We start from the raw sequence: 7386 nt of genomic DNA, 5'->3' as shown, positions 1-7386 counted from the left end.
TTATATAGAGTCATTACACACAGAGGGATCTAGTCCTATATATTATATAGTCATTACACACAGAGGGATCTAGTCCTATATATTATATAGAGTCATTACACACAGAGTGATGTATTCCTATATATTATATAGAGTCATTACACACAGAGGGATCTATTCCTATATATTATATAGAGTCATTACACAAAGAGGGATCTATTCCTATATATTATATAGAATCATTACACACAGAGAGATGTATTCATATATATTATATAGAGTCATTACACACAGAGGGATCTATTCCTATATATTATATAGAGTCATTACACACAGATGGATCTATTCCTATATATTATATAGAGTCATTACACACAGAGGGATCTATTCCTATATATTATATAGTCATTACACACAGAGGAATCTATTCCTATATATTATGTAGAGTCATTACACACAGAGGGATCTATTCCTATATATTATGTAGAGTCATTACACACAGAGGGATCTATTTCACGTGTTTATTTCTGTTAATGTTAGAAAATTAGAATAATTGCCAGTTCCTAAATGTTGAACATGGTGCCTTAGTCTGGTTCAGTAGGCTACATAATCATGGGGAAGACTGCTGACTTGACAGATGTCCAGCAGTCACTGACACACTCCACAAGGAGGGTAAGCCACAACAGGTCATTTCTAAAGAAGCTGGCTGTTCACAGAGTGCTGTATCCAACCATATTAATGGAAAGTTGAGTGGTAGTAAAAAGTGTGGTAGAAAAAGGTGCACAAGAAACCGGGATAACCGCAGCCTTGATAGCACTTCATGCTTCCCTCTGCAGACAAGCTTTTTGGAGATGGGAATTTCATTTTCCAGCAGGACTTGGCCCCTGTCCACACTGCCAAAAGTACCAATACCTGGTTTACTAACCACAGTATCACTGGGCTTGATTGGCCAGCAAACTATCCTGACCTCAACCCCATAGAGAACCTATGAGAGACACCAGAGCCAACAATGCAGACGAGCTGAAGGTGGCTATCAAAGCAACCTGGGCTTCCATAACACCTCAGTAGTGCCACCGGCTGATCGCCTCCAGGCCACATTGCCGCATTGTGCAGGAATTTTCAGGAGGTGCCAACATTTCTGAGTGTAACATCATTGCAGGAGTTTTTATAGGGGGATTCCTGCTTTATGAAACCCTCCTGAGTCTCAGGGGGCAGAGCGGCCATCGTAAAGGCTTGTGATATAGCTAGGGATCCCAGTGACCCGAGAGGGCGCTGATATGGGAGCGTATCCTCCTCTATTCTCCAGGGCCACGGTCACACCCAGAATCCGCACCTCTATCCCACATGACTCCAGGCACATAGTTTTTTGCAGAGGAAATGTTCAACTCGTCACATTAGCTGCGGAGGCGTCTGGAGCATCCCCACACTCAGCTATGTCTGCACCGAGCAGAGCGGGGCCACCGGGGTGCCAAACCATGGCATTAACCACTGCACACCAGGGGATGGAGAACTAACCACTACACACCAGGGGATGGAGAACTAACCACTACACACCAGGGGATGGAGAACTAACCACTACACACCAGGGGATGGAGAACTAACCACTACACACCAGGGATGGAGAACTAACCACTACACACCAGGGGATGTAGAGGTAAATCACTACACACCAGGGGATGGAGAACTAACCACTGCACACCAGGGGATGGAGAACTAACCACTACACACCAGGGGATGGAGAACTAACCACTACACACCAGGGGATGGAGAACTAACCACTACACACCAGGGATGGAGAACTAACCACTATACACCAGGGGATGGAGAACTAACCACTACACACCAGGGGATGTAGAGGTAAATCACTACACACCAGGGGATGGAGAACTAACCACTGCACACCAGGGCATGGAGAACGAAACACTGCACACCAGGGGATGTAGAGCTAAATCACTACACACCAGGGATGGAGAACTAACCACTGCACACCAGGGGATGGAGAACTAACCACTACACACCAGGGGGGGTTGAAAACTAAACCACTACACACCAGGGGATGGAGAACTAAACCACTACACACCAGGGGATGGAGAACTAAACCACTACACACCAGGGGATGGAGAACTAAACCACTACACACCAGGGGATGGAGAACTAAACCACTACACACCAGGGGATGGAGAACTAACCACTACACACCAGGGGATGGAGAACTAAACCACTACACACCAGGGGATGGAAAACTAAACACTATGTGGCGGGCGGAGGAGGGGACGCTGCGCTCACCCACTGCTCGGGTCCGGCTACTGCTGCTGCTGCTGCTCGGTGGTGGCTCGAGCGGTGGGCCGGATCCCGGGGACTCGAGCGGCGTTCCTCGCCCGTGAGTGAAAAGGGGATTGATTGTGGGGATTTATTGTCCGTGACGCCACCCACGGTTGTGGTGATTTTGGTGACACCACCGCTGCTCTGGACGGGGATCCCGGGAGCGGTGACAGGGAGCAGCTTTGTTGTTAGTTCTCCCCTCCGTGGGTAGGGGGTTGGTTGTCCCGGGGCCCGGTGATGGGGTAGGGATGGACGGCAGGCGGGTTACAGGGCCTGGTGAGGTGCAGGGTCGCGGGGGCAGCGCGGTGCCGCACGGCACGGTGGTACTCACTCAGCCCAATGATGAAGACACAGTTCTCGGTAAAACACACGGCTGGATGGACGGGTCCCACAGACGGCTGCGGTGTTGTTTCTCCCGGCAGGTTGATGGTGACTGCCTTTCCCTGCACCTATGTACGGTTGATGGTTCCGATGGGTTCCCACCGGTAACCCGCTCCCCAGCTTGGATATGGGCTGGAGGAGCCCCTCTTTGCCCGCAGGCTCTGGCCCTGAGAAACGGTTGCCTTGGCGGTGGCGGTGTCTCCCTCTGTTGGTTGGACTGTTGCCTTCTGTCGGGACTTGGCTGTTTGGAAACCCAGGAGGTCCCCTTCACTAACGGATTCGGCAAATTCATGGCAACTCCTAGCCTTGCCGGGGTCCGTAAGCCCCTGCCAGATGGTGCTGACTTCTCTTCGTGTACCGGTCCGGTACCGCCGGGCCACCCCCCGTCCACGGTCCTTACAGTAACTTTGATAGGCCACTCCTGCAGACGGTCACCACCGTCTGCCAACCTTGCTGATCCGTTCGGGCCACACACCCGGACGCTGTCAGTTAGTTGCTCCACTACCACACTTTCCTCCTTCCACTTTCACTGTCCAAACTAATCTGCCTGGTTTTCCCGCCTCCAGGACTGTGAACTCCTCGGTGGGCGGGGCCAACCGCCTGGCCCACCCCCTGATGTGATCATCAGCCCCTGGAGGAAGGCAACAAGGGTTTTGTGTCTGACTTCGGTGTGCCTGACCGGGAGTGTGGGGTGTGTGGGTGTTGTGCTCTGTGGCCCCTGGCTTGTCCAGGGCGCCACATTCCCCCTTAGTTAAATGCAGACCGTCCGCGGGCTGCCTGTCCATCACCGGTTTTATTTTCACAACTGAAAAATATGAAAACGGTTAAACGGTAACACACATACAAGTATAATAACATCTTCCCACATCGGGAGGTACTCTTACTTAAACGGTTGCAAACGGTCACGGCTTCCGCTCTCTCCCACCCAAGCAACCTGGCCCTGATGCTGCCCCTAAGCAAACAGGCAGCACCCCTTGACCCCAGTCCTGCACAAGTTGCCCGAGCGGGTTTTGTCCTTTTCAGGGGACCCACGTCCATGGGGAACCCCTGAAACCCCCAGAGGATCGCCACCGGTTCCGGTGGTGGCTGGGCCCCAGCTTGCTCCACTGCGGGCCCTTCCTCCAATCTGCCTCTCTGGAGGCGGTAACGGTAGAAGCCACAACATAACATTATTTACAAGCCACTAGTTTGTGGTTGCCCTGCAATTTCTCGGGCTTGTCCATAAGGAGTTCCTTATGCAAAACTTTTCAAACGGTCCCCACGGGGACAACGGTGCCGGCAACGACCGGTTTCAATCAGCAGCAAATCAGGTGAATCTTCACGGTGTCATTTACTTATCATTCTTCTTAGCTTTAAACAGTACTTTTAACACTGGTGGTCCCAACGGGGACAAGGACAACGGTATTCCGCTGCCATTACTCTGAGTCCTCGGTATCACTCGGGGGAGGGAGCGCGGTGCACACACGGGCCTCCTGGCTGCCCCTCAATTTCGCATCCAGCGCAAACCACCCCCTCTCCCCGCAGTGCCGGGTGTATTGCACCAAGTCTCCTGGCATCAGGTTACGGTCTGGGTGCTCTTCTGGCAGGTGGGCATTAACATCCCGCCGGGCTATAAAGACTTCGGCCTCCAGGCCCGGTTCATAGATGAAACCATAGCCCCGGCAGACATCAAACCGCCTCACCTGCCCTTCATACAGCGGGCCCCGGACGCGGAAGGTTGCCTGGCGGAGGCTCTCCTTTTCCCGGATCGTACGGGCCACCAACTCCGCCTTCTTCCTTTCCCTTTCCTCGATTTCTGGGCCCAACGGTACCGGCTCCCTATCCCAGTACGGTGCTGCTGCGAGCTCTGGCGCACGGGTCGGGCCCCGCGAGACCTTGTGGACACTGCCCACTGCTGGTGATCTGGGCAGAAGGTCCCGCGGTGACTTGGCCTTGGACGCCGCCTTGCAGCGACAACCCGGCGCAACCTCAGCCGAGGTGTGGGGGATGGGCACAGGGGCTTTCCTCCGCTGGGCCTTCTGCACGGAGCGGTCTATCGGCTCCGGCTCGGGGAATCTCTCGGGGGATGCCTCCGGTTCAGGCTTCGGGGCTTTCCACGGTAGCACCTCCGGTCGGCTACGGGCTCCGGCTACAGGTCGGTCCGCCTGGGCGGACACGCGGGGTATCGCTACCGGTTGCGGGGTAGCGGGCCTAGTGGCGGGGTCACGGCAGCCGGGACGGGTGGCGAGGGAGGCAGTAGGGCGAGGGGGTTCAGACCGGGTCCCGCAGCCGTGATGACCGACCCACTAGGGGTATCGGGGCGTGGAACACTCACCCTTCCTTCCGCAACTTCCTCCTCGCGTCTCCGCATGGTCGCTATGACCTCCGCCATGTCGGTCTCCCACTCCTCCAAGAGGAGCTGCATTTTGACCTGCAGCCGTTGTTGGAGCTGCGCAGTCCGGATCTCCACCCACGCCGCGGTTCCAGGCGCGGGGGCTATGGTGCTTCGGGACGGCATGTACATCTTGCTGGCGGCCTCTTCCAGGAACAAGATGGCCGCAGGGTCCTGGCGTCCCTGCTTTTATAGCCGCGCTCACATGCGACCAGCCGCCATTTCGTCCCCCTTAGTCTCTTTCCGGCTCCTCCTCTATAGGGGCGGGGTTTTGGCCTTCGAGCCTCCACTACTCGAGGAGACGCTCGAGCGGGAACTCTTCGCGCCCAAGATGGCAGCTTCGGCAAATTTTCAGCCGGACACCTCCGGCAATAACAAGGCGCACCTCTACCCAACGGCAGAGCGGTAGGATCCTGTTCGTGACGCCAAGTTGTCGCGGGCGGAGGAGGGGACGCTGCGCTCACCCACTGCTCGGGTCCGGCCGCTGCTGCTGCTGCCGCTGCTCGGTGGTGGCTCGAGCGGTGGGCCGGATCCCGGGGACTCGAGCGGCGCTCCTCGCCCGTGAGTGAAAAGGGGATTGATTGTGGGGATTTGATTATTGTCCGTGACGCCACCCACGGTTGTGGTGATAATGGTGACACCACCGCTGCTCTAGACGGGGATCCCGGGAGCGGTGACAGGGAGCAGCTTTGTTGTTAGTTCTCCCCTCCGTGGGTAGGGGGTTGGTTGTCCCGGGGCCCGGTGATGGGGTAGGGATGGATTGCAGGCGGGTTACGGGGCCTGGTGAGGTGCAGGGTCGCGGGGGCAGCGCGGTGCCGCACGGCACGGTGGTACTCACTCAGCCCAATGATGAAGACACAGTTCTCGGTAAAACACACGGCTGGATGGACGGGTCCCACAGACGGCTGCGGTGTTGTTTCTCCCGGCAGGTTGATGGTGACTGCCTTTCCCTGCACCTATGTACGGTTGATGGTTCCGATGGGTTCCCACCGGTAACCCGCTCCCCAGCTTGGATATGGGCTGGAGGAGCCTCTCTTTGCCCGCAGGCTCTGGCCCTGAGAAACGGTTGCCTTGGCGGTGGCGGTGTCTCCCTCTGTTGGTTGGACTGTTGCCTTCTGTCGGGACTTGGCTGTTTGGAAACCCAGGAGGTCCCCTTCACTAACGGATTCGGCAAATTCACGGCGACTCCTAGCCTTGCCGGGGTCCGTAAGCCCCTGCCAGATGGTGCTGACTTCTCTTCGTGTACCGGTCCGGTACCGCCGGGCCACCGCCCGTCCACGGTCCTTACAGTAACTCTGATAGGCCACTCCTGCAGACGGTCACCACCGTCTGCCAACCTTGCTGATCCGTCCGGGCCACACACCCGGACGCTGTCAGTTAGTTGCTCCACTACCACACTTTCCTCCTTCCACTTTCACTGTCCAAACTAATCTGCCTGGTTTTCCCGCCTCCAGGACTGTGAACTCCTCGGTGGGTGGGGCCAACCGCCTGGCCCACCCCCTGATGTGATCATCAGCCCCTGGAGGAAGGCAACAAGGGTTTTGTGTCTGACTTCGGTGTGCCTGACCGGGAGTGTGGGGTGTGTGGGTGTTGTGCTCTGTGGCCCCTGGCTTGTCCAGGGCGCCACAACTACACACCAGGGATGGAAAACTAACCACTACACACCAGGGGATGGAGAACTAACCACTACACACCAGGGGATGGAGAACTAACCACTACACACCAGGGGATGGAGAACTAACCACTACACACCAGGGGATGGAGAACTAACCACTACACACCAGGGGATGTCTAGTGTAGAGGTCCCCAACCTTACTGACCATGAGCACCATATCCAGCTTTGAGCCCCCCAGAAATATTTGTGATCAGCTGTCAGCCCCCGTATATCAGGCCGGGCACACAGAGCTGTACATAGTGTTATTGTAGGCGGCAGTGAGGTAAGCAACCGCCCTCTGCTAACTGATCTGTAGTGAATGGAGGCTTTGATACCGGAGGAATGCAGACACACCGGTACCAGAGAGTGGGCCGTGCTCAGCACACACCACCACTATGTATAGACCTCTCCGAGAAGAGGCGAAGCCCACCACTCACATCAGCCAGGCCACCGCTCATCATTACCGGGAAAGATAGAGGGATAGATAGAGGGATAGATAGATAGATAGATAGATAGATAGATAGATAGATAGATAGAGGGATAGATAGATAGAGGGATAGATAGATAGATAGATAGATAGATAGATAGATAGATAGATAGAGGGATAGATAGATAGATAGATAGATAGATAGATAGATAGATAGATAGATAGATAGATAGATAGAGGGATAGATAGAGG

Source organism: Anomaloglossus baeobatrachus, chromosome 9, assembly GCF_048569485.1.
Source record: "Anomaloglossus baeobatrachus isolate aAnoBae1 chromosome 9, aAnoBae1.hap1, whole genome shotgun sequence".
Lineage (NCBI taxonomy): Eukaryota > Metazoa > Chordata > Amphibia > Anura > Aromobatidae > Anomaloglossus > Anomaloglossus baeobatrachus.
The sequence above is the reverse complement of the archived record's forward strand: the minus strand, read 5'-3'. Positions refer to the sequence as shown.